General features: G+C 68.0%; 11 non-coding genes across 11 annotated transcripts; all 11 read left to right on the forward strand.

Moving 5' to 3' along the window:
* The first annotated feature begins 203 nt into the window (after positions 1–203).
* On the forward strand, positions 204–322 carry LOC129052655 (5S ribosomal RNA). The gene has a single exon (XR_008517748.1). It is a non-coding gene; the product is annotated as a 5S ribosomal RNA (ribosomal RNA).
* A 2178-nt stretch (positions 323–2500) lies between these two features.
* Positions 2501–2619, forward strand: LOC129052656 (5S ribosomal RNA). Its single transcript, XR_008517749.1, has one exon. It is a non-coding gene; the product is annotated as a 5S ribosomal RNA (ribosomal RNA).
* Positions 2620–4821: 2202 nt separating this feature from the next.
* Positions 4822–4940, forward strand: LOC129052657 (5S ribosomal RNA). Its single transcript, XR_008517750.1, has one exon. It is a non-coding gene; the product is annotated as a 5S ribosomal RNA (ribosomal RNA).
* A 2180-nt stretch (positions 4941–7120) lies between these two features.
* Positions 7121–7239, forward strand: LOC129052662 (5S ribosomal RNA). The gene has a single exon (XR_008517763.1). It is a non-coding gene; the product is annotated as a 5S ribosomal RNA (ribosomal RNA).
* Positions 7240–9417: 2178 nt separating this feature from the next.
* On the forward strand, positions 9418–9536 carry LOC129052673 (5S ribosomal RNA). Its single transcript, XR_008517779.1, has one exon. It is a non-coding gene; the product is annotated as a 5S ribosomal RNA (ribosomal RNA).
* A 2202-nt stretch (positions 9537–11738) lies between these two features.
* LOC129052680 (5S ribosomal RNA) lies at positions 11739–11857 on the forward strand. The gene has a single exon (XR_008517796.1). It is a non-coding gene; the product is annotated as a 5S ribosomal RNA (ribosomal RNA).
* A 2178-nt stretch (positions 11858–14035) lies between these two features.
* LOC129052694 (5S ribosomal RNA) lies at positions 14036–14154 on the forward strand. The gene has a single exon (XR_008517816.1). It is a non-coding gene; the product is annotated as a 5S ribosomal RNA (ribosomal RNA).
* Positions 14155–16353: 2199 nt separating this feature from the next.
* LOC129052711 (5S ribosomal RNA) lies at positions 16354–16472 on the forward strand. The gene has a single exon (XR_008517841.1). It is a non-coding gene; the product is annotated as a 5S ribosomal RNA (ribosomal RNA).
* A 2194-nt stretch (positions 16473–18666) lies between these two features.
* LOC129052715 (5S ribosomal RNA) lies at positions 18667–18785 on the forward strand. The gene has a single exon (XR_008517847.1). It is a non-coding gene; the product is annotated as a 5S ribosomal RNA (ribosomal RNA).
* A 2176-nt stretch (positions 18786–20961) lies between these two features.
* LOC129052737 (5S ribosomal RNA) lies at positions 20962–21080 on the forward strand. Its single transcript, XR_008517882.1, has one exon. It is a non-coding gene; the product is annotated as a 5S ribosomal RNA (ribosomal RNA).
* A 2205-nt stretch (positions 21081–23285) lies between these two features.
* LOC129052745 (5S ribosomal RNA) lies at positions 23286–23404 on the forward strand. Its single transcript, XR_008517894.1, has one exon. It is a non-coding gene; the product is annotated as a 5S ribosomal RNA (ribosomal RNA).
* The last annotated feature ends 1554 nt before the right edge of the window (positions 23405–24958 follow it).

Raw genomic sequence — 24958 nt, forward strand, 5'->3', positions numbered from 1 at the left:
GCCCTGACGCCTCGGAGCACTCCCTGTTCCGAGCGGGCCCCATGTGGTGGAAGCTCGGGAGCTGGGGAGCCGGGGGAAGGCCCCGGGCGAGGGGCTCGGGGGTCCCCGATCCGAGCCCCGCGGCCCCGGGCTGGCGGTGACGGCTGCAATCCGGCGGGCATGGCTGGGCCGGGCTCTTGGGGCAGCCAGGCGCCTGTCTCGGCGTCTACGGCCATACCACCCTGAACGCGCCCGATCTCGTCTGATCTCGGAAGCTAAGCAGGGTCGGGCCTGGTTAGTACTTGGATGGGAGACCGCCTGGGAATACCGGGTGCTGTAGGCTTTTTCTTTGGCTTTTTGCTTTTTCTTTCCTCTTCTTCCAGACGGAGTCTCGCTCTGTCGCCCAGGCTGGAGTGCAGCGGCGCCATCTCGGCTCACTGCAAGCTCCGCCTCCCGGGTTCACGCCCTTCTCCGGCCCCAGCCTCCCGAGTAGCTGGGACTGCAGGCGCCCGCCACCACGCCCGGCTGATTTTTTTTCTATTTTGCGTAGAGACGGGGTTTCACCCTGTTACCCGGGATGGTCTCCACCTCCTCACCTGGTGATCCACCCGCCTCGGCCTCCCACCCACAGTGCTGGGATTACAGGCGGGAGCCACCGCGCCCGCCCGGCCTGCTGCAGGCTTTTTTGGCTTCCCCGCTGCCTCCCTTCCCCCTACAGTCGCCATGCTCCCCAACCTCCCCTCGCTCTGCTCCCCCTTTATCGCCCACCTACACCTCCGCCGCAGCCCAGCCGGGGACCTCCTCCTGGGGGTCCGCCCCTACTGCACGCCGGGCAGCAGCATCCCACCGCTTCCGCCTCGCCGCCGCCCCGCCAGGAGCCCGGCTCCAGCCTGGGAGGGCAGGGGGCCGGACCCCAGAGCCGCAGGCGCGGGTCCCCTGCCGTTCGCGGTGCCTTCCCGCTCCCGGAACGCCCAGGCCATTCAATTCACCCACCGGGCGGCGCGCCGTCGTCGCAACCTTCCAAACCGGGGGAAGGGGCGGGCAGGGTCAGCGGGTGCCACAGGCGCCAGCCCAGACCTCGGCTCCGGAACGCACGGGCTGCTTCACCCGGGGGAAGGACATTGCTTCGCCAGCCACCAGGAAAACTGTCCCTGTGCACCCGGATTCCCAACGGCCCCCCACTTCGTGTCAACACCAGTCCCGAGGACACGCCAGAGACCCAGGCCTCCGGCCCCGCCCGGTGCCACGGCTCCCGCCAAACGGGCGGGCGGGCGCACTCTGCAAATCCCGGGGCCCGCCGCCAGGCACCCAGAGCACAGGGTGGTGCCAAGAAAGGAAGGAACCTACGAAACCCACCTCCAAAGCAAGCAATTCAGCCAAGTAAGAGCCCGTCTCAGCGCTCCGTTGGTCCTCTCACAGGGACCGCCTGGCCCCCGTGTTCTGGCGCAGCCCAAGCCCCCTCCACCCTATCCCGGCCTGCTCAAAAGGGCGCTGCCTACCGGAGCCGGGCGCTTCCTCTCGAAGGCTCTATCGCTCTCGCTCTCTAGCTCCCTCCGCCACTCTCTTCTAGGTTTCCCCCTGGACCTCGCGCTACTTCTGCCGTCTTCCCTCTGTCTCTCTGTCTCTCTCTCTTTCTCTGTCCCTGTCTCTTTCTCAGCCTCTCTGTCTGTCTCCTTCCCTCTCCCCCTCCCCTGTCTCTCTCGATCGCTGTCTCTCTCCCTCCCTCGGTTTCTATCTCTCCATCCATCTCGTCCTTGCTCTCCTTCAAGCCGCGTGTGTGTGTGTACGTGTGTGTGTGTCTGTGTGTGTGTGTGTGCGTCTGAGTGGGTGAGTCTGTGTGTGTGTGTGTGTGTGTGTGTGCGTGTTCGCGCGCGCGTGCGTGCGTGCGTGTGCGAGCGAGCGCCCGCGCGTGCGAGCGCGCCCGGGTGTGTCTGTGTGTGGGGGAGTGGATTTGCTCCTGGTGGTGGCGGGGTGTGTCTGGGTTTCTCTCAGCCCCTCTCACCCGGGATCAGGCCGCCGCCTCTAGTGGCAGCCCGGGGCAAAGCGGGGCCACCCCCCCGACCCGCTACCCGCCCCCGCGCCCTCTTGCCCACCGGCCGGACGGGCCTTGGTCGGGACACGCGACCGTGCTGGGGGCGTTGGGAGAGAAAGGCCCCGCGCGGCCCGGCCGGCTGGTCGCCCTTGGCCAGCCCTGACGGCTCCGGGTGGGTGGGGCAAGAGGGGGCCTCGCGGGAGCGCCTGAGCGGCGAGGGACCCAAAACGCCACCTCCGCGGCAGGGCGGAGGACCAGGAGGGGGTCCCGGGATCGTGGGCCCTGGGCCCTGACGCCTCGGAGCACTCCCTGTTCCGAGCGGGCCCCATGTGGTGGAAGCTCGGGAGCTGGGGAGCCGGGGGAAGGCCGCGGGCGAGCGGCTCGGGGGTCCCCGATCCGAGCCCCGCGGCCCCGGGCTGGCGGTGACGGCTGCAATCCGGCGGGCATGGCTGGGCCGGGCTCTTGGGGCAGCCAGGCGCCTGTCTCGGCGTCTACGGCCATACCACCCTGAACGCGCCCGATCTCGTCTGATCTCGGAAGCTAAGCAGGGTCGGGCCTGGTTAGTACTTGGATGGGAGACCGCCTGGGAATACCGGGTGCTGTAGGCTTTTTCTTTGGCTTTTTGCTTTTTCTTTCCTCTTCTTCCAGACGGAGTCTCGCTCTGTCGCCCAGGCTGGAGTGCAGCGGCGCCATCTCGGCTCACTGCAAGCTCCGCCTCCCGGGTTCACGCCCTTCTCCGGCCCCAGCCTCCCGAGTAGCTGGGACTGCAGGCGCCCGCCACCACGCCCGGCTGACTTTTTTTCTATTTTGCGTAGAGACGGGGTTTCACCCTGTTAGCCGGGATGGTCTCCACCTCCTCACCTGGTGATCCACCCGCCTCGGCCTCCCACCCACAGTGCTGGGATTACAGGCGGGAGCCACCGCGCCCGCCCGGCCTGCTGCAGGCTTTTTTGGCTTCCCCGCTGCCTCCCTTCCCCCTACGGTCACCATGCTCCCCAACCTCCCCTCGCTCTGCTCCCCCTTTATCGCCCACCTACACCTCCGCCGCAGCCCAGCCGGAGACCTCCTCCTGGGGGTCCGCCCCTACTGCACGCCGGGCAGCAGCATCCCACCGCTTCCGCCTCGCCGCCGCCCCGCCAGGAGCCCGGCTCCAGCCTGGGAGGGCAGGGGGCCGGACCCCAGAGCCGCAGGCGCGGGTCCCCTGCCGTTCGCGGTGCCTTCCCGCTCCCGGAACGCCCAGGCCATTCAATTCACCCACCGGGCGGCGCGCCGTCGTCGCAACCTTCCAAACCGGGGGAAGGGGCGGGCAGGGGCAGCGGGTGCCACAGGCGCCAGCCCAGACCTCGGCTCCGGAACGCACGGGCTGCTTCACCCGGGGGAAGGACATTGCTTCGCCAGCCACCAGGAAAACAGTCCCTGTGCACCCGGATTCCCAACGGCCCCCCACTTCGTGTCAACACCAGTCCCGAGGACACGCCAGAGACCCAGGCCTCCGGCCCCGCCCGGTGCCACGGCTCCCGCCAAACGGGCGGGCGGGCGCACTCTGCAAATCCCGGGGCCCGCCGCAAGGCACCCAGAGCACAGGGTGGTGCCAAGAAAGGAAGGAACCTACGAAACCCACCTCCAAAGCAAGCAATTCAGCCAAGTAAAAGCCCGTCTCAGCGCTCCGTTGGTCCTCTCACAGGGACCGCCTGGCCCCCGTGTTCTGGCGCAGCCCAAGCCCCCTCCACCCTATCCCGGCCTGCTCAAAAGGGCGCTGCCTGCCGGAGACGGGCGCTTCCTCTCGAAGGCTCTATCGCTCTCGCTCTCTAGCTCCCTCCGCCTCTCTCTTCTAGGTTTCCCCCTGGACCTCGCGCTACTTCTGTCGTCTTCCCTCTGTCTCTCTGTCTCTCTCTCTTTCTCTGTCCCTGTCTCTTTCTCAGCCTCTCTGTCTGTCTCCTTCCCTCTCCCCCTCCCCTGTCTCTCTCGATCGCTGTCTCTCTCCCTCCCTCGGTTTCTATCTCTCCATCCATCTCGTCCTTGCTCTCCTTCAAGCCGCGTGTGTGTGTGTACGTGTGTGTGTCTGTGTGTGTGTGTGTGTGTGTGTCTCAGTGGGTGAGTCTGTGTGTGTGTGTGTGTGTGTGTGTGTCTGAGTGGGTGAGTCTGTGTGTGTGTGTGTGTGTGCGCGCGTGCGTGCGTGTGCGAGCGAGCGCCGGCGCGTGCGAGCGCGCCCGGGTGTGTCTGTGTGTGGGGGAGTGGATTTGCTCCTGGTGGTGGCGGGGTGTGTCTGGGTTTCTCTCAGCCCCTCTCACCCGGGATCAGGCCGCCGCCTCTAGTGGCAGCCCGGGGCAAAGCGGGGCCACCCCCCCGACCCGCTACCCGCCCCCGCGCCCTCTTGCCCACCGGCCGGACCGGCCTTGGTCGGGACACGCGACCGTGCTGGGGGCGTTGGGAGAGAAAGGCCCCGCGCGGCCCGGCCGGCTGGTCGCCCTTGGCCAGCCCTGACGGCTCCGGGTGGGTGGGGCAAGAGGGGGCCTCGCGGGAGCGCCTGAGCGGCGAGGGACGCAAAACGCCACCTCCGCGGCAGGGCGGAGGACCAGGAGGGGGTCCCGGGATCGTGGGCCCTGGGCCCTGACGCCTCGGAGCACTCCCTGTTCCGAGCGGGCCCCATGTGGTGGAAGCTCGGGAGCTGGGGAGCCGGGGGAAGGCCGCGGGCGAGCGGCTCGGGGGTCCCCGATCCGAGCCCCGCGGCCCCGGGCTGGCGGTGACGGCTGCAATCCGGCGGGCATGGCTGGGCCGGGCTCTTGGGGCAGCCAGGCGCCTGTCTCGGCGTCTACGGCCATACCACCCTGAACGCGCCCGATCTCGTCTGATCTCGGAAGCTAAGCAGGGTCGGGCCTGGTTAGTACTTGGATGGGAGACCGCCTGGGAATACCGGGTGCTGTAGGCTTTTTCTTTGGCTTTTTGCTTTTTCTTTCCTCTTCTTCCAGACGGAGTCTCGCTCTGTCGCCCAGGCTGGAGTGCAGCGGCGCCATCTCGGCTCACTGCAAGCTCCGCCTCCCGGGTTCACGCCCTTCTCCGGCCCCAGCCTCCCGAGTAGCTGGGACTGCAGGCGCCCGCCACCACGCCCGGCTGATTTTTTTTCTATTTTGGGTAGAGACGGGGTTTCACCCTGTTAGCCGGGATGGTCTCTACCTCCTCACCTGGTGATCCACCCGCCTCGGCCTCCCACCCACAGTGCTGGGATTACAGGCGGGAGCCACCGCGCCCGCCCGGCCTGCTGCAGGCTTTTTTGGCTTCCCCGCTGCCTCCCTTCCCCCTACGGTCACCATGCTCCCCAACCTCCCCTCGCTCTGCTCCCCCTTTATCGCCCACCTACACCTCCGCCGCAGCCCAGCCGGAGACCTCCTCCTGGGGGTCCGCCCCTACTGCACGCCGGGCAGCAGCATCCCACCGCTTCCGCCTCGCCGCCGCCCCGCCAGGAGCCCGGCTCCAGCCTGGGAGGGCAGGGGGCCGGACCCCAGAGCCGCAGGCGCGGGTCCCCTGCCGTTCGCGGTGCCTTCCCGCTCCCGGAACGCCCAGGCCATTCAATTCACCCACCGGGCGGCGCGCCGTCGTCGCAACCTTCCAAACCGGGGGAAGGGGCGGGCAGGGGCAGCGGGTGCCACAGGCGCCAGCCCAGACCTCGGCTCCGGAACGCACGGGCTGCTTCACCCGGGGGAAGGACATTGCTTCGCCAGCCACCAGGAAAACTGTCCCTGTGCACCCGGATTCCCAACGGCCCCCCACTTCGTGTCAACACCAGTCCCGAGGACACGCCAGAGACCCAGGCCTCCGGCCCCGCCCGGTGCCACGGCTCCCGCCAAACGGGCGGGCGGGCGCACTCTGCAAATCCCGGGGCCCGCCGCCAGGCACCCAGAGCACAGGGTGGTGCCAAGAAAGGAAGGAACCTACGAAACCCACCTCCAAAGCAAGCAATTCAGCCAAGTAAAAGCCCGTCTCAGCGCTCCGTTGGTCCTCTCACAGGGACCGCCTGGCCCCCGTGTTCTGGCGCAGCCCAAGCCCCCTCCACCCTATCCCGGCCTGCTCAAAAGGGCGCTGCCTACCGGAGCCGGGCGCTTCCTCTCGAAGGCTCTATCGCTCTCGCTCTCTAGCTCCCTCCGCCACTCTCTTCTAGGTTTCCCCCTGGACCTCGCGCTACTTCTGCCGTCTTCCCTCTGTCTCTCTGTCTCTCTCTCTTTCTCTGTCCCTGTCTCTTTCTCAGCCTCTCTGTCTGTCTCCTTCCCTCTCCCCCTCCCCTGTCTCTCTCGATCGCTGTCTCTCTCCCTCCCTCGGTTTCTATCTCTCCATCCATCTCGTCCTTGCTCTCCTTCAAGCCGCGTGTGTGTGTGTACGTGTGTGTGTGTCTGTGTGTGTGTGTGTGCGTCTGAGTGGGTGAGTCTGTGTGTGTGTGTGTGTGTGTGTGTGTGCGTGTTCGCGCGCGCGTGCGTGCGTGCGTGTGCGAGCGAGCGCCCGCGCGTGCGAGCGCGCCCGGGTGTGTCTGTGTGTGGGGGAGTGGATTTGCTCCTGGTGGTGGCGGGGTGTGTCTGGGTTTCTCTCAGCCCCTCTCACCCGGGATCAGGCCGCCGCCTCTAGTGGCAGCCCGGGGCAAAGCGGGGCCACCCCCCCGACCCGCTACCCGCCCCCGCGCCCTCTTGCCCACCGGCCGGACGGGCCTTGGTCGGGACACGCGACCGTGCTGGGGGCGTTGGGAGAGAAAGGCCCCGCGCGGCCCGGCCGGCTGGTCGCCCTTGGCCAGCCCTGACGGCTCCGCGTGGGTGGGGCAAGAGGGGGCCTCGCGGGAGCGCCTGAGCGGCGAGGGACGCAAAACGCCACCTCCGCGGCAGGGCGGAGGACCAGGAGGGGGTCCCGGGATCGTGGGCCCTGGGCCCTGACGCCTCGGAGCACTCCCTGTTCCGAGCGGGCCCCATGTGGTGGAAGCTCGGGAGCTGGGGAGCCGGGGGAAGGCCGCGGGCGAGCGGCTCGGGGGTCCCCGATCCGAGCCCCGCGGCCCCGGGCTGGCGGTGACGGCTGCAATCCGGCGGGCATGGCTGGGCCGGGCTCTTGGGGCAGCCAGGCGCCTGTCTCGGCGTCTACGGCCATACCACCCTGAACGCGCCCGATCTCGTCTGATCTCGGAAGCTAAGCAGGGTCGGGCCTGGTTAGTACTTGGATGGGAGACCGCCTGGGAATACCGGGTGCTGTAGGCTTTTTCTTTGGCTTTTTGCTTTTTCTTTCCTCTTCTTCCAGACGGAGTCTCGCTCTGTCGCCCAGGCTGGAGTGCAGCGGCGCCATCTCGGCTCACTGCAAGCTCCGCCTCCCGGGTTCACGCCCTTCTCCGGCCCCAGCCTCCCGAGTAGCTGGGACTGCAGGCGCCCGCCACCACGCCCGGCTGATTTTTTTTCTATTTTGGGTAGAGACGGGGTTTCACCCTGTTAGCCGGGATGGTCTCTACCTCCTCACCTGGTGATCCACCCGCCTCGGCCTCCCACCCACAGTGCTGGGATTACAGGCGGGAGCCACCGCGCCCGCCCGGCCTGCTGCAGGCTTTTTTGGCTTCCCCGCTGCCTCCCTTCCCCCTACGGTCACCATGCTCCCCAACCTCCCCTCGCTCTGCTCCCCCTTTATCGCCCACCTACACCTCCGCCGCAGCCCAGCCGGAGACCTCCTCCTGGGGGTCCGCCCCTACTGCACGCCGGGCAGCAGCATCCCACCGCTTCCGCCTCGCCGCCGCCCCGCCAGGAGCCCGGCTCCAGCCTGGGAGGGCAGGGGGCCGGACCCCAGAGCCGCAGGCGCGGGTCCCCTGCCGTTCGCGGTGCCTTCCCGCTCCCGGAACGCCCAGGCCATTCAATTCACCCACCGGGCGGCGCGCCGTCGTCGCAACCTTCCAAACCGGGGGAAGGGGCGGGCAGGGGCAGCGGGTGCCACAGGCGCCAGCCCAGACCTCGGCTCCGGAACGCACGGGCTGCTTCACCCGGGGGAAGGACATTGCTTCGCCAGCCACCAGGAAAACTGTCCCTGTGCACCCGGATTCCCAACGGCCCCCCACTTCGTGTCAACACCAGTCCCGAGGACACGCCAGAGACCCAGGCCTCCGGCCCCGCCCGGTGCCACGGCTCCCGCCAAACGGGCGGGCGGGCGCACTCTGCAAATCCCGGGGCCCGCCGCCAGGCACCCAGAGCACAGGGTGGTGCCAAGAAAGGAAGGAACCTACGAAACCCACCTCCAAAGCAAGCAATTCAGCCAAGTAAAAGCCCGTCTCAGCGCTCCGTTGGTCCTCTCACAGGGACCGCCTGGCCCCCGTGTTCTGGCGCAGCCCAAGCCCCCTCCACCCTATCCCGGCCTGCTCAAAAGGGCGCTGCCTACCGGAGCCGGGCGCTTCCTCTCGAAGGCTCTATCGCTCTCGCTCTCTAGCTCCCTCCGCCACTCTCTTCTAGGTTTCCCCCTGGACCTCGCGCTACTTCTGCCGTCTTCCCTCTGTCTCTCTGTCTCTCTCTCTTTCTCTGTCCCTGTCTCTTTCTCAGCCTCTCTGTCTGTCTCCTTCCCTCTCCCCCTCCCCTGTCTCTCTCGATCGCTGTCTCTCTCCCTCCCTCGGTTTCTATCTCTCCATCCATCTCGTCCTTGCTCTCCTTCAAGCCGCGTGTGTGTGTGTACGTGTGTGTGTGTCTGTGTGTGTGTGTGTGCGTCTGAGTGGGTGAGTCTGTGTGTGTGTGTGTGTGTGTGTGTGCGTGTTCGCGCGCGCGTGCGTGCGTGCGTGTGCGAGCGAGCGCCCGCGCGTGCGAGCGCGCCCGGGTGTGTCTGTGCGTGGGGGAGTGGATTTGCTCCTGGTGGTGGCGGGGTGTGTCTGGGTTTCTCTCAGCCCCTCTCACCCGGGATCAGGCCGCCGCCTCTAGTGGCAGCCCGGGGCAAAGCGGGGCCACCCCCCCGACCCGCTACCCGCCCCCGCGCCCTCTTGCCCACCGGCCGGACGGGCCTTGGTCGGGACACGCGACCGTGCTGGGGGCGTTGGGAGAGAAAGGCCCCGCGCGGCCCGGCCGGCTGGTCGCCCTTGGCCAGCCCTGACGGCTCCGCGTGGGTGGGGCAAGAGGGGGCCCCGCGGGAGCGCCTGAGCGGCGAGGGACCCAAAACGCCACCTCCGCGGCAGGGCGGAGGACCAGGAGGGGGTCCCGGGATCGTGGGCCCTGGGCCCTGACGCCTCGGAGCACTCCCTGTTCCGAGCGGGCCCCATGTGGTGGAAGCTCGGGAGCTGGGGAGCCGGGGGAAGGCCGCGGGCGAGCGGCTCGGGGGTCCCCGATCCGAGCCCCGCGGCCCCGGGCTGGCGGTGACGGCTGCAATCCGGCGGGCATGGCTGGGCCGGGCTCTTGGGGCAGCCAGGCGCCTGTCTCGGCGTCTACGGCCATACCACCCTGAACGCGCCCGATCTCGTCTGATCTCGGAAGCTAAGCAGGGTCGGGCCTGGTTAGTACTTGGATGGGAGACCGCCTGGGAATACCGGGTGCTGTAGGCTTTTTCTTTGGCTTTTTGCTTTTTCTTTCCTCTTCTTCCAGACGGAGTCTCGCTCTGTCGCCCAGGCTGGAGTGCAGCGGCGCCATCTCGGCTCACTGCAAGCTCCGCCTCCCGGGTTCACGCCCTTCTCCGGCCCCAGCCTCCCGAGTAGCTGGGACTGCAGGCGCCCGCCACCACGCCCGGCTGATTTTTTTTCTATTTTGGGTAGAGACGGGGTTTCACCCTGTTAGCCGGGATGGTCTCTACCTCCTCACCTGGTGATCCACCCGCCTCGGCCTCCCACCCACAGTGCTGGGATTACAGGCGGGAGCCACCGCGCCCGCCCGGCCTGCTGCAGGCTTTTTTGGCTTCCCCGCTGCCTCCCTTCCCCCTACGGTCACCATGCTCCCCAACCTCCCCTCGCTCTGCTCCCCCTTTATCGCCCACCTACACCTCCGCCGCAGCCCAGCCGGAGACCTCCTCCTGGGGGTCCGCCCCTACTGCACGCCGGGCAGCAGCATCCCACCGCTTCCGCCTCGCCGCCGCCCCGCCAGGAGCCCGGCTCCAGCCTGGGAGGGCAGGGGGCCGGACCCCAGAGCCGCAGGCGCGGGTCCCCTGCCGTTCGCGGTGCCTTCCCGCTCCCGGAACGCCCAGGCCATTCAATTCACCCACCGGGCGGCGCGCCGTCGTCGCAACCTTCCAAACCGGGGGAAGGGGCGGGCAGGGGCAGCGGGTGCCACAGGCGCCAGCCCAGACCTCGGCTCCGGAACGCACGGGCTGCTTCACCCGGGGGAAGGACATTGCTTCGCCAGCCACCAGGAAAACAGTCCCTGTGCACCCGGATTCCCAACGGCCCCCCACTTCGTGTCAACACCAGTCCCGAGGACACGCCAGAGACCCAGGCCTCCGGCCCCGCCCGGTGCCACGGCTCCCGCCAAACGGGCGGGCGGGCGCACTCTGCAAATCCCGGGGCCCGCCGCAAGGCACCCAGAGCACAGGGTGGTGCCAAGAAAGGAAGGAACCTACGAAACCCACCTCCAAAGCAAGCAATTCAGCCAAGTAAAAGCCCGTCTCAGCGCTCCGTTGGTCCTCTCACAGGGACCGCCTGGCCCCCGTGTTCTGGCGCAGCCCAAGCCCCCTCCACCCTATCCCGGCCTGCTCAAAAGGGCGCTGCCTGCCGGAGACGGGCGCTTCCTCTCGAAGGCTCTATCGCTCTCGCTCTCTAGCTCCCTCCGCCTCTCTCTTCTAGGTTTCCCCCTGGACCTCGCGCTACTTCTGTCGTCTTCCCTCTGTCTCTCTGTCTCTCTCTCTTTCTCTGTCCCTGTCTCTTTCTCAGCCTCTCTGTCTGTCTCCTTCCCTCTCCCCCTCCCCTGTCTCTCTCGATCGCTGTCTCTCTCCCTCCCTCGGTTTCTATCTCTCCATCCATCTCGTCCTTGCTCTCCTTCAAGCCGCGTGTGTGTGTGTACGTGTGTGTGTCTGTGTGTGTGTGTGTGTGTGTGTCTCAGTGGGTGAGTCTGTGTGTGTGTGTGTGTGTGTGTGTGTCTGAGTGGGTGAGTCTGTGTGTGTGTGTGTGTGTGCGCGCGTGCGTGCGTGTGCGAGCGAGCGCCGGCGCGTGCGAGCGCGCCCGGGTGTGTCTGTGTGTGGGGGAGTGGATTTGCTCCTGGTGGTGGCGGGGTGTGTCTGGGTTTCTCTCAGCCCCTCTCACCCGGGATCAGGCCGCCGCCTCTAGTGGCAGCCCGGGGCAAAGCGGGGCCACCCCCCCGACCCGCTACCCGCCCCCGCGCCCTCTTGCCCACCGGCCGGACCGGCCTTGGTCGGGACACGCGACCGTGCTGGGGGCGTTGGGAGAGAAAGGCCCCGCGCGGCCCGGCCGGCTGGTCGCCCTTGGCCAGCCCTGACGGCTCCGGGTGGGTGGGGCAAGAGGGGGCCTCGCGGGAGCGCCTGAGCGGCGAGGGACGCAAAACGCCACCTCCGCGGCAGGGCGGAGGACCAGGAGGGGGTCCCGGGATCGTGGGCCCTGGGCCCTGACGCCTCGGAGCACTCCCTGTTCCGAGCGGGCCCCATGTGGTGGAAGCTCGGGAGCTGGGGAGCCGGGGGAAGGCCCCGGGCGAGGGGCTCGGGGGTCCCCGATCCGAGCCCCGCGGCCCCGGGCTGGCGGTGACGGCTGCAATCCGGCGGGCATGGCTGGGCCGGGCTCTTGGGGCAGCCAGGCGCCTGTCTCGGCGTCTACGGCCATACCACCCTGAACGCGCCCGATCTCGTCTGATCTCGGAAGCTAAGCAGGGTCGGGCCTGGTTAGTACTTGGATGGGAGACCGCCTGGGAATACCGGGTGCTGTAGGCTTTTTCTTTGGCTTTTTGCTTTTTCTTTCCTCTTCTTCCAGACGGAGTCTCGCTCTGTCGCCCAGGCTGGAGTGCAGCGGCGCCATCTCGGCTCACTGCAAGCTCCGCCTCCCGGGTTCACGCCCTTCTCCGGCCCCAGCCTCCCGAGTAGCTGGGACTGCAGGCGCCCGCCACCACGCCCGGCTGACTTTTTTTCTATTTTGCGTAGAGACGGGGTTTCACCCTGTTAGCCGGGATGGTCTCCACCTCCTCACCTGGTGATCCACCCGCCTCGGCCTCCCACCCACAGTGCTGGGATTACAGGCGGGAGCCACCGCGCCCGCCCGGCCTGCTGCAGGCTTTTTTGGCTTCCCCGCTGCCTCCCTTCCCCCTACAGTCGCCATGCTCCCCAACCTCCCCTCGCTCTGCTCCCCCTTTATCGCCCACCTACACCTCCGCCGCAGCCCAGCCGGGGACCTCCTCCTGGGGGTCCGCCCCTACTGCACGCCGGGCAGCAGCATCCCACCGCTTCCGCCTCGCCGCCGCCCCGCCAGGAGCCCGGCTCCAGCCTGGGAGGGCAGGGGGCCGGACCCCAGAGCCGCAGGCGCGGGTCCCCTGCCGTTCGCGGTGCCTTCCCGCTCCCGGAACGCCCAGGCCATTCAATTCACCCACCGGGCGGCGCGCCGTCGTCGCAACCTTCCAAACCGGGGGAAGGGGCGGGCAGGGTCAGCGGGTGCCACAGGCGCCAGCCCAGACCTCGGCTCCGGAACGCACGGGCTGCTTCACCCGGGGGAAGGACATTGCTTCGCCAGCCACCAGGAAAACTGTCCCTGTGCACCCGGATTCCCAACGGCCCCCCACTTCGTGTCAACACCAGTCCCGAGGACACGCCAGAGACCCAGGCCTCCGGCCCCGCCCGGTGCCACGGCTCCCGCCAAACGGGCGGGCGGGCGCACTCTGCAAATCCCGGGGCCCGCCGCCAGGCACCCAGAGCACAGGGTGGTGCCAAGAAAGGAAGGAACCTACGAAACCCACCTCCAAAGCAAGCAATTCAGCCAAGTAAAAGCCCGTCTCAGCGCTCCGTTGGTCCTCTCACAGGGACCGCCTGGCCCCCGTGTTCTGGCGCAGCCCAAGCCCCCTCCACCCTATCCCGGCCTGCTCAAAAGGGCGCTGCCTACCGGAGCCGGGCGCTTCCTCTCGAAGGCTCTATCGCTCTCGCTCTCTAGCTCCCTCCGCCACTCTCTTCTAGGTTTCCCCCTGGACCTCGCGCTACTTCTGTCGTCTTCCCTCTGTCTCTCTGTCTCTCTCTCTTTCTCTGTCCCTGTCTCTTTCTCAGCCTCTCTGTCTGTCTCCTTCCCTCTCCCCCTCCCCTGTCTCTCTCGATCGCTGTCTCTCTCCCTCCCTCGGTTTCTATCTCTCCATCCATCTCGTCCTTGCTCTCCTTCAAGCCGCGTGTGTGTGTGTACGTGTGTGTGTGTCTGTGTGTGTGTGTGTGCGTCTGAGTGGGTGAGTCTGTGTGTGTGTGTGTGTGTGTGTGTGCGTGTTCGCGCGCGCGTGCGTGCGTGCGTGTGCGAGCGAGCGCCCGCGCGTGCGAGCGCGCCCGGGTGTGTCTGTGTGTGGGGGAGTGGATTTGCTCCTGGTGGTGGCGGGGTGTGTCTGGGTTTCTCTCAGCCCCTCTCACCCGGGATCAGGCCGCCGCCTCTAGTGGCAGCCCGGGGCAAAGCGGGGCCACCCCCCCGACCCGCTACCCGCCCCCGCGCCCTCTTGCCCACCGGCCGGACGGGCCTTGGTCGGGACACGCGACCGTGCTGGGGGCGTTGGGAGAGAAAGGCCCCGCGCGGCCCGGCCGGCTGGTCGCCCTTGGCCAGCCCTGACGGCTCCGGGTGGGTGGGGCAAGAGGGGGCCTCGCGGGAGCGCCTGAGCGGCGAGGGACCCAAAACGCCACCTCCGCGGCAGGGCGGAGGACCAGGAGGGGGTCCCGGGATCGTGGGCCCTGGGCCCTGACGCCTCGGAGCACTCCCTGTTCCGAGCGGGCCCCATGTGGTGGAAGCTCGGGAGCTGGGGAGCCGGGGGAAGGCCGCGGGCGAGCGGCTCGGGGGTCCCCGATCCGAGCCCCGCGGCCCCGGTCTGGCGGTGACGGCTGCAATCCGGCGGGCATGGCTGGGCCGGGCTCTTGGGGCAGCCAGGCGCCTGTCTCGGCGTCTACGGCCATACCACCCTGAACGCGCCCGATCTCGTCTGATCTCGGAAGCTAAGCAGGGTCGGGCCTGGTTAGTACTTGGATGGGAGACCGCCTGGGAATACCGGGTGCTGTAGGCTTTTTCTTTGGCTTTTTGCTTTTTCTTTCCTCTTCTTCCAGACGGAGTCTCGCTCTGTCGCCCAGGCTGGAGTGCAGCGGCGCCATCTCGGCTCACTGCAAGCTCCGCCTCCCGGGTTCACGCCCTTCTCCGGCCCCAGCCTCCCGAGTAGCTGCTGGGACTGCAGGCGCCCGCCACCACGCCCGGCTGATTTTTTTTCTATTTTGGGTAGAGACGGGGTTTCACCCTGTTAGCCGGGATGGTCTCTACCTCCTCACCTGGTGATCCACCCGCCTCGGCCTCCCACCCACAGTGCTGGGATTACAGGCGGGAGCCACCGCGCCCGCCCGGCCTGCTGCAGGCTTTTTTGGCTTCCCCGCTGCCTCCCTTCCCCCTACGGTCACCATGCTCCCCAACCTCCCCTCGCTCTGCTCCCCCTTTATCGCCCACCTACACCTCCGCCGCAGCCCAGCCGGAGACCTCCTCCTGGGGGTCCGCCCCTACTGCACGCCGGGCAGCAGCATCCCACCGCTTCCGCCTCGCCGCCGCCCCGCCAGGAGCCCGGCTCCAGCCTGGGAGGGCAGGGGGCCGGACCCCAGAGCCGCAGGCGCGGGTCCCCTGCCGTTCGCGGTGCCTTCCCGCTCCCGGAACGCCCAGGCCATTCAATTCACCCACCGGGCGGCGCGCCGTCGTCGCAACCTTCCAAACCGGGGGAAGGGGCGGGCAGGGGCAGCGGGTGCCACAGGCGCCAGCCCAGACCTCGGCTCCGGAACGCACGGGCTGCTTCACCCGGGGGAAGGACATTGCTTCGCCAGCCACCAGGAAAACAGTCCCTGTGCACCCGGATTCCCAACGGCCCCCCACTTCGTGTCAACACCAGTCCCGAGGACACGCCAGAGACCCAGGCCTCCGGCCCCGCCCGGTGCCACGGCTCCCGCCAAACGGGCGGGCGGGCGCACTCTGCAAATCCCGGGGCCCGCCGCAAGGCACCCAGAGCACAGGGTGGTGCCAAGAAAGGAAGGAACCTACGAAACCCACCTCCAAAGCAAGCAATTCAGCCAAGTAAAAGCCCGTCTCAGCGCTCCGTTGGTCCTCTCACAGGGACCGCCTGGCCCCCGTGTTCTGGCGCAGCCCAAGCCCCCTCCACCCTATCCCGGCCTGCTCAAAAGGGCGCTGCCTGCCGGAGACGGGCGCTTCCTCTCGAAGGCTCTATCGCTCTCGCTCTCTAGCTCCCTCCGCCTCTCTCTTCTAGGTTTCCCCCTGGACCTCGCGCTACTTCTGTCGTCTTCCCTCTGTCTCTCTGTCTCTCTCTCTTTCTCTGTCCCTGTCTCTTTCTCAGCCTCTCTGTCTGTCTCCTTCCCTCTCCCCCTCCCCTGTCTCTCTCGATCGCTGTCTCTCTCCCTCCCTCGGTTTCTATCTCTCCATCCATCTCGTCCTTGCTCTCCTTCAAGCCGCGTGTGTGTGTGTACGTGTGTGTGTCTGTGTGTGTGTGTGTGTGTGTCTCAGTGGGTGAGTCTGTGTGTGTGTGTGTGTGTGTGTGTGTCTGAGTGGGTGAGTCTGTGTGTGTGTGTGTGCGCGCGTGCGTGCGTGTGCGAGCGAGCGCCGGCGCGTGCGAGCGCGCCCGGGTGTGTCTGTGTGTGGGGGAGTGGATTTGCTCCTGGTGGTGGCGGGGTGTGTCTGGGTTTCTCTCAGCCCCTCTCACCCGGGATCAGGCCGCCGCCTCTAGTGGCAGCCCGGGGCAAAGCGGGGCCACCCCCCCGACCCGCTACCCGCCCCCGCGCCCTCTTGCCCACCGGCCGGACCGGCCTTGGTCGGGACACGCGACCGTGCTGGGGGCGTTGGGAGAGAAAGGCCCCGCGCGGCCCGGCCGGCTGGTCGCCCTTGGCCAGCCCTGACGGCTCCGGGTGGGTGGGGCAAGAGGGGGCCTCGCGGGAGCGCCTGAGCGGCGAGGGACGCAAAACGCCACCTCCGCGGCAGGGCGGAGGACCAGGAGGGGGTCCCGGGATCGTGGGCCCTGGGCCCTGACGCCTCGGAGCACTCCCTGTTCCGAGCGGGCCCCATGTGGTGGAAGCTCGGGAGCTGGGGAGCCGGGGGAAGGCCGCGGGCGAGCGGCTCGGGGGTCCCCGATCCGAGCCCCGCGGCCCCGGGCTGGCGGTGACGGCTGCAATCCGGCGGGCATGGCTGGGCCGGGCTCTTGGGGCAGCCAGGCGCCTGTCTCGGCGTCTACGGCCATACCACCCTGAACGCGCCCGATCTCGTCTGATCTCGGAAGCTAAGCAGGGTCGGGCCTGGTTAGTACTTGGATGGGAGACCGCCTGGGAATACCGGGTGCTGTAGGCTTTTTCTTTGGCTTTTTGCTTTTTCTTTCCTCTTCTTCCAGACGGAGTCTCGCTCTGTCGCCCAGGCTGGAGTGCAGCGGCGCCATCTCGGCTCACTGCAAGCTCCGCCTCCCGGGTTCACGCCCTTCTCCGGCCCCAGCCTCCCGAGTAGCTGGGACTGCAGGCGCCCGCCACCACGCCCGGCTGACTTTTTTTCTATTTTGGGTAGAGACGGGGTTTCACCCTGTTAGCCGGGATGGTCTCTACCTCCTCACCTGGTGATCCACCCGCCTCGGCCTCCCACCCACAGTGCTGGGATTACAGGCGGGAGCCACCGCGCCCGCCCGGCCTGCTGCAGGCTTTTTTGGCTTCCCCGCTGCCTCCCTTCCCCCTACGGTCACCATGCTCCCCAACCTCCCCTCGCTCTGCTCCCCCTTTATCGCCCACCTACACCTCCGCCGCAGCCCAGCCGGAGACCTCCTCCTGGGGGTCCGCCCCTACTGCACGCCGGGCAGCAGCATCCCACCGCTTCCGCCTCGCCGCCGCCCCGCCAGGAGCCCGGCTCCAGCCTGGGAGGGCAGGGGGCCGGACCCCAGAGCCGCAGGCGCGGGTCCCCTGCCGTTCGCGGTGCCTTCCCGCTCCCGGAACGCCCAGGCCATTCAATTCACCCACCGGGCGGCGCGCCGTCGTCGCAACCTTCCAAACCGGGGGAAGGGGCGGGCAGGGGCAGCGGGTGCCACAGGCGCCACCCCAGACCTCGGCTCCGGAACGCACGGGCTGCTTCACCCGGGGGAAGGACATTGCTTCGCCAGCCACCAGGAAAACAGTCCCTGTGCACCCGGATTCCCAACGGCCCCCCACTTCGTGTCAACACCAGTCCCGAGGACACGCCAGAGACCCAGGCCTCCGGCCCCGCCCGGTGCCACGGCTCCCGCCAAACGGGCGGGCGGGCGCACTCTGCAAATCCCGGGGCCCGCCGCAAGGCACCCAGAGCACAGGGTGGTGCCAAGAAAGGAAGGAACCTACGAAACCCACCTCCAAAGCAAGCAATTCAGCCAAGTAAAAGCCCGTCTCAGCGCTCCGTTGGTCCTCTCACAGGGACCGCCTGGCCCCCGTGTTCTGGCGCAGCCCAAGCCCCCTCCACCCTATCCCGGCCTGCTCAAAAGGGCGCTGCCTACCGGAGACGGGCGCTTCCTCTCGAAGGCTCTATCGCTCTCGCTCTCTAGCTCCCTCCGCCTCTCTCTTCTAGGTTTCCCCCTGGACCTCGCGCTACTTCTGTCGTCTTCCCTCTGTCTCTCTGTCTCTCTCTCTTTCTCTGTCCCTGTCTCTTTCTCAGCCTCTCTGTCTGTCTCCTTCCCTCTCCCCCTCCCCTGTCTCTCTCGATCGCTGTCTCTCTCCCTCCCTCGGTTTCTATCTCTCCATCCATCTCGTCCTTGCTCTCCTTCAAGCCGCGTGTGTGTGTGTACGTGTGTGTGTCTGTGTGTGTGTGTGTGTGTGTGTCTCAGTGGGTGAGTCTGTGTGTGTGTGTGTGTGTGTCTGAGTGGGTGAGTCTGTGTGTGTGTGTGTGTGCGCGCGTGCGTGCGTGTGCGAGCGAGCGCCGGCGCGTGCGAGCGCGCCCGGGTGTGTCTGTGTGTGGGGGAGTGGATTTGCTCCTGGTGGTGGCGGGGTGTGTCTGGGTTTCTCTCAGCCCCTCTCACCCGGGATCAGGCCGCCGCCTCTAGTGGCAGCCCGGGGCAAAGCGGGGCCACCCCCCCGACCCGCTACCCGCCCCCGCGCCCTCTTGCCCACCGGCCGGACCGGCCTTGGTCGGGACACGCGACCGTGCTGGGGGCGTTGGGAGAGAAAGGCCCCGCGCGGCCCGGCCGGCTGGTCGCCCTTGGCCAGCCCTGACGGCTCCGGGTGGGTGGGGCAAGAGGGGGCCTCGCGGGAGCGCCTGAGCGGCGAGGGACGCAAAACGCCACCTCCGCGGCAGGGCGGAGGACCAGGAGGGGGTCCCGGGATCGTGGGCCCTGGGCCCTGACGCCTCGGAGCACTCCCTGTTCCGAGCGGGCCCCATGTGGTGGAAGCTCGGGAGCTGGGGAGCCGGGGGAAGGCCCCGGGCGAGGGGCTCGGGGGTCCCCGATCCGAGCCCCGCGGCCCCGGGCTGGCGGTGACGGCTGCAATCCGGCGGGCATGGCTGGGCCGGGCTCTTGGGGCAGCCAGGCGCCTGTCTCGGCGTCTACGGCCATACCACCCTGAACGCGCCCGATCTCGTCTGATCTCGGAAGCTAAGCAGGGTCGGGCCTGGTTAGTACTTGGATGGGAGACCGCCTGGGAATACCGGGTGCTGTAGGCTTTTTCTTTGGCTTTTTGCTTTTTCTTTCCTCTTCTTCCAGACGGAGTCTCGCTCTGTCGCCCAGGCTGGAGTGCAGCGGCGCCATCTCGGCTCACTGCAAGCTCCGCCTCCCGGGTTCACGCCCTTCTCCGGCCCCAGCCTCCCGAGTAGCTGGGACTGCAGGCGCCCGCCACCACGCCCGGCTGATTTTTTTTCTATTTTGCGTAGAGACGGGGTTTCACCCTGTTAGCCGGGATGGTCTCCACCTCCTCACCTGGTGATCCACCCGCCTCGGCCTCCCACCCACAGTGCTGGGATTACAGGCGGGAGCCACCGCGCCCGCCCGGCCTGCTGCAGGCTTTTTTGGCTTCCCCGCTGCCTCCCTTCCCCCTACAGTCGCCATGCTCCCCAACCTCCCCTCGCTCTGCTCCCCCTTTATCGCCCACCTACACCTCCGCCGCAGCCCAGCCGGGGACCTCCTCCTGGGGGTCCGCCCCTACTGCACGCCGGGCAGCAGCATCCCACCGCTTCCGCCTCGCCGCCGCCCCGCCAGGAGCCCGGCTCCAGCCTGGGAGGGCAGGGGGCCGGACCCCAGAGCCGCAGGCGCGGGTCCCCTGCCGTTCGCGGTGCCTTCCCGCTCCCGGAACGCCCAGGCCATTCAATTCACCCACCGGGCGGCGCGCCGTCGTCGCAACCTTCCAAACCGGGGGAAGGGGCGGGCAGGGTCAGCGGGTGCCACAGGCGCCAGCCCAGACCTCGGCTCCGGAACGCACGGGCTGCTTCACCCGGGGGAAGGACATTGCTTCGCCAGCCACCAGGAAAACTGTCCCTGTGCACCCGGATTCCCAACGGCCCCCCACTTCGTGTCAACACCAGTCCCGAGGACACGCCAGAGACCCAGGCCTCCGGCCCCGCCCGGTGCCACGGCTCCCGCCAAACGGGCGGGCGGGCGCACTCTGCAAATCCCGGGGCCCGCCGCCAGGCACCCAGAGCACAGGGTGGTGCCAAGAAAGGAAGGAACCTACGAAACCCACCTCCAAAGCAAGCAATTCAGCCAAGTAAAAGCCCGTCTCAGCGCTCCGTTGGTCCTCTCACAGGGACCGCCTGGCCCCCGTGTTCTGGCGCAGCCCAAGCCCCCTCCACCCTATCCCGGCCTGCTCAAAAGGGCGCTGCCTACCGGAGCCGGGCGCTTCCTCTCGAAGGCTCTATCGCTCTCGCTCTCTAGCTCCCTCCGCCACTCTCTTCTAGGTTTCCCCCTGGACCTCGCGCTACTTCTGTCGTCTTCCCTCTGTCTCTCTGTCTCTCTCTCTTTCTCTGTCCCTGTCTCTTTCTCAGCCTCTCTGTCTGTCTCCTTCCCTCTCCCCCTCCCCTGTCTCTCTCGATCGCTGTCTCTCTCCCTCCCTCGGTTTCTATCTCTCCATCCATCTCGTCCTTGCTCTCCTTCAAGCCGCGTGTGTGTGTGTACGTGTGTGTGTGTCTGTGTGTGTGTGTGTGCGTCTGAGTGGGTGAGTCTGTGTGTGTGTGTGTGTGTGTGTGCGTGTTCGCGCGCGCGTGCGTGCGTGCGTGTGCGAGCGAGCGCCCGCGCGTGCGAGCGCGCCCGGGTGTGTCTGTGTGTGGGGGAGTGGATTTGCTCCTGGTGGTGGCGGGGTGTGTCTGGGTTTCTCTCAGCCCCTCTCACCCGGGATCAGGCCGCCGCCTCTAGTGGCAGCCCGGGGCAAAGCGGGGCCACCCCCCCGACCCGCTACCCGCCCCCGCGCCCTCTTGCCCACCGGCCGGACGGGCCTTGGTCGGGACACGCGACCGTGCTGGGGGCGTTGGGAGAGAAAGGCCCCGCGCGGCCCGGCCGGCTGGTCGCCCTTGGCCAGCCCTGACGGCTCCGGGTGGGTGGGGCAAGAGGGGGCCTCGCGGGAGCGCCTGAGCGGCGAGGGACCCAAAACGCCACCTCCGCGGCAGGGCGGAGGACCAGGAGGGGGTCCCGGGATCGTGGGCCCTGGGCCCTGACGCCTCGGAGCACTCCCTGTTCCGAGCGGGCCCCATGTGGTGGAAGCTCGGGAGCTGGGGAGCCGGGGGAAGGCCGCGGGCGAGCGGCTCGGGGGTCCCCGATCCGAGCCCCGCGGCCCCGGGCTGGCGGTGACGGCTGCAATCCGGCGGGCATGGCTGGGCCGGGCTCTTGGGGCAGCCAGGCGCCTGTCTCGGCGTCTACGGCCATACCACCCTGAACGCGCCCGATCTCGTCTGATCTCGGAAGCTAAGCAGGGTCGGGCCTGGTTAGTACTTGGATGGGAGACCGCCTGGGAATACCGGGTGCTGTAGGCTTTTTCTTTGGCTTTTTGCTTTTTCTTTCCTCTTCTTCCAGACGGAGTCTCGCTCTGTCGCCCAGGCTGGAGTGCAGCGGCGCCATCTCGGCTCACTGCAAGCTCCGCCTCCCGGGTTCACGCCCTTCTCCGGCCCCAGCCTCCCGAGTAGCTGCTGGGACTGCAGGCGCCCGCCACCACGCCCGGCTGATTTTTTTTCTATTTTGGGTAGAGACGGGGTTTCACCCTGTTAGCCGGGATGGTCTCTACCTCCTCACCTGGTGATCCACCCGCCTCGGCCTCCCACCCACAGTGCTGGGATTACAGGCGGGAGCCACCGCGCCCGCCCGGCCTGCTGCAGGCTTTTTTGGCTTCCCCGCTGCCTCCCTTCCCCCTACGGTCACCATGCTCCCCAACCTCCCCTCGCTCTGCTCCCCCTTTATCGCCCACCTACACCTCCGCCGCAGCCCAGCCGGAGACCTCCTCCTGGGGGTCCGCCCCTACTGCACGCCGGGCAGCAGCATCCCACCGCTTCCGCCTCGCCGCCGCCCCGCCAGGAGCCCGGCTCCAGCCTGGGAGGGCAGGGGGCCGGACCCCAGAGCCGCAGGCGCGGGTCCCCTGCCGTTCGCGGTGCCTTCCCGCTCCCGGAACGCCCAGGCCATTCAATTCACCCACCGGGCGGCGCGCCGTCGTCGCAACCTTCCAAACCGGGGGAAGGGGCGGGCAGGGGCAGCGGGTGCCACAGGCGCCAGCCCAGACCTCGGCTCCGGAACGCACGGGCTGCTTCACCCGGGGGAAGGACATTGCTTCGCCAGCCACCAGGAAAACAGTCCCTGTGCACCCGGATTCCCAACGGCCCCCCACTTCGTGTCAACACCAGTCCCGAGGACACGCCAGAGACCCAGGCCTCCGGCCCCGCCCGGTGCCACGGCTCCCGCCAAACGGGCGGGCGGGCGCACTCTGCAAATCCCGGGGCCCGCCGCAAGGCACCCAGAGCACAGGGTGGTGCCAAGAAAGGAAGGAACCTACGAAACCCACCTCCAAAGCAAGCAATTCAGCCAAGTAAAAGCCCGTCTCAGCGCTCCGTTGGTCCTCTCACAGGGACCGCCTGGCCCCCGTGTTCTGGCGCAGCCCAAGCCCCCTCCACCCTATCCCGGCCTGCTCAAAAGGGCGCTGCCTGCCGGAGACGGGCGCTTCCTCTCGAAGGCTCTATCGCTCTCGCTCTCTAGCTCCCTCCGCCTCTCTCTTCTAGGTTTCCCCCTGGACCTCGCGCTACTTCTGTCGTCTTCCCTCTGTCTCTCTGTCTCTCTCTCTTTCTCTGTCCCTGTCTCTTTCTCAGCCTCTCTGTCTGTCTCCTTCCCTCTCCCCCTCCCCTGTCTCTCTCGATCGCTGTCTCTCTCCCTCCCTCGGTTTCTATCTCTCCATCCATCTCGTCCTTGCTCTCCTTCAAGCCGCGTGTGTGTGTGTACGTGTGTGTGTCTGTGTGTGTGTGTGTGTGTGTGTCTCAGTGGGTGAGTCTGTGTGTGTGTGTGTGTGTGTGTGTGTCTGAGTGGGTGAGTCTGTGTGTGTGTGTGTGTGTGCGCGCGTGCGTGCGTGTGCGAGCGAGCGCCGGCGCGTGCGAGCGCGCCCGGGTGTGTCTGTGTGTGGGGGAGTGGATTTGCTCCTGGTGGTGGCGGGGTGTGTCTGGGTTTCTCTCAGCCCCTCTCACCCGGGATCAGGCCGCCGCCTCTAGTGGCAGCCCGGGGCAAAGCGGGGCCACCCCCCCGACCCGCTACCCGCCCCCGCGCCCTCTTGCCCACCGGCCGGACCGGCCTTGGTCGGGACACGCGACCGTGCTGGGGGCGTTGGGAGAGAAAGGCCCCGCGCGGCCCGGCCGGCTGGTCGCCCTTGGCCAGCCCTGACGGCTCCGGGTGGGTGGGGCAAGAGGGGGCCTCGCGGGAGCGCCTGAGCGGCGAGGGACGCAAAACGCCACCTCCGCGGCAGGGCGGAGGACCAGGAGGGGGTCCCGGGATCGTGGGCCCTGGGCCCTGACGCCTCGGAGCACTCCCTGTTCCGAGCGGGCCCCATGTGGTGGAAGCTCGGGAGCTGGGGAGCCGGGGGAAGGCCGCGGGCGAGCGGCTCGGGGGTCCCCGATCCGAGCCCCGCGGCCCCGGGCTGGCGGTGACGGCTGCAATCCGGCGGGCATGGCTGGGCCGGGCTCTTGGGGCAGCCAGGCGCCTGTCTCGGCGTCTACGGCCATACCACCCTGAACGCGCCCGATCTCGTCTGATCTCGGAAGCTAAGCAGGGTCGGGCCTGGTTAGTACTTGGATGGGAGACCGCCTGGGAATACCGGGTGCTGTAGGCTTTTTCTTTGGCTTTTTGCTTTTTCTTTCCTCTTCTTCCAGACGGAGTCTCGCTCTGTCGCCCAGGCTGGAGTGCAGCGGCGCCATCTCGGCTCACTGCAAGCTCCGCCTCCCGGGTTCACGCCCTTCTCCGGCCCCAGCCTCCCGAGTAGCTGGGACTGCAGGCGCCCGCCACCACGCCCGGCTGACTTTTTTTCTATTTTGCGTAGAGACGGGGTTTCACCCTGTTAGCCGGGATGGTCTCCACCTCCTCACCTGGTGATCCACCCGCCTCGGCCTCCCACCCACAGTGCTGGGATTACAGGCGGGAGCCACCGCGCCCGCCCGGCCTGCTGCAGGCTTTTTTGGCTTCCCCGCTGCCTCCCTTCCCCCTACAGTCGCCATGCTCCCCAACCTCCCCTCGCTCTGCTCCCCCTTTATCGCCCACCTACACCTCCGCCGCAGCCCAGCCGGGGACCTCCTCCTGGGGGTCCGCCCCTACTGCACGCCGGGCAGCAGCATCCCACCGCTTCCGCCTCGCCGCCGCCCCGCCAGGAGCCCGGCTCCAGCCTGGGAGGGCAGGGGGCCGGACCCCAGAGCCGCAGGCGCGGGTCCCCTGCCGTTCGCGGTGCCTTCCCGCTCCCGGAACGCCCAGGCCATTCAATTCACCCACCGGGCGGCGCGCCGTCGTCGCAACCTTCCAAACCGGGGGAAGGGGCGGGCAGGGTCAGCGGGTGCCACAGGCGCCAGCCCAGACCTCGGCTCCGGAACGCACGGGCTGCTTCACCCGGGGGAAGGACATTGCTTCGCCAGCCACCAGGAAAACTGTCCCTGTGCACCCGGATTCCCAACGGCCCCCCACTTCGTGTCAACACCAGTCCCGAGGACACGCCAGAGACCCAGGCCTCCGGCCCCGCCCGGTGCCACGGCTCCCGCCAAACGGGCGGGCGGGCGCACTCTGCAAATCCCGGGGCCCGCCGCAAGGCACCCAGAGCACAGGGTGGTGCCAAGAAAGGAAGGAACCTACGAAACCCACCTCCAAAGCAAGCAATTCAGCCAAGTAAAAGCCCGTCTCAGCGCTCCGTTGGTCCTCTCACAGGGACCGCCTGGCCCCCGTGTTCTGGCGCAGCCCAAGCCCCCTCCACCCTATCCCGGCCTGCTCAAAAGGGCGCTGCCTACCGGAGCCGGGCGCTTCCTCTCGAAGGCTCTATCGCTCTCGCTCTCTAGCTCCCTCCGCCACTCTCTTCTAGGTTTCCCCCTGGACCTCGCGCTACTTCTGTCGTCTTCCCTCTGTCTCTCTGTCTCTCTCTCTTTCTCTGTCCCTGTCTCTTTCTCAGCCTCTCTGTCTGTCTCCTTCCCTCTCCCCCTCCCCTGTCTCTCTCGATCGCTGTCTCTCTCCCTCCCTCGGTTTCTATCTCTCCATCCATCTCGTCCTTGCTCTCCTTCAAGCCGCGTGTGTGTGTGTACGTGTGTGTGTGTCTGTGTGTGTGTGTGTGCGTCTGAGTGGGTGAGTCTGTGTGTGTGTGTGTGTGTGTGTGTGCGTGTTCGCGCGCGCGTGCGTGCGTGCGTGTGCGAGC

This window comes from Pongo abelii, chromosome 1 (assembly GCF_028885655.2).
Source record: "Pongo abelii isolate AG06213 chromosome 1, NHGRI_mPonAbe1-v2.0_pri, whole genome shotgun sequence".
Lineage (NCBI taxonomy): Eukaryota > Metazoa > Chordata > Mammalia > Primates > Hominidae > Pongo > Pongo abelii.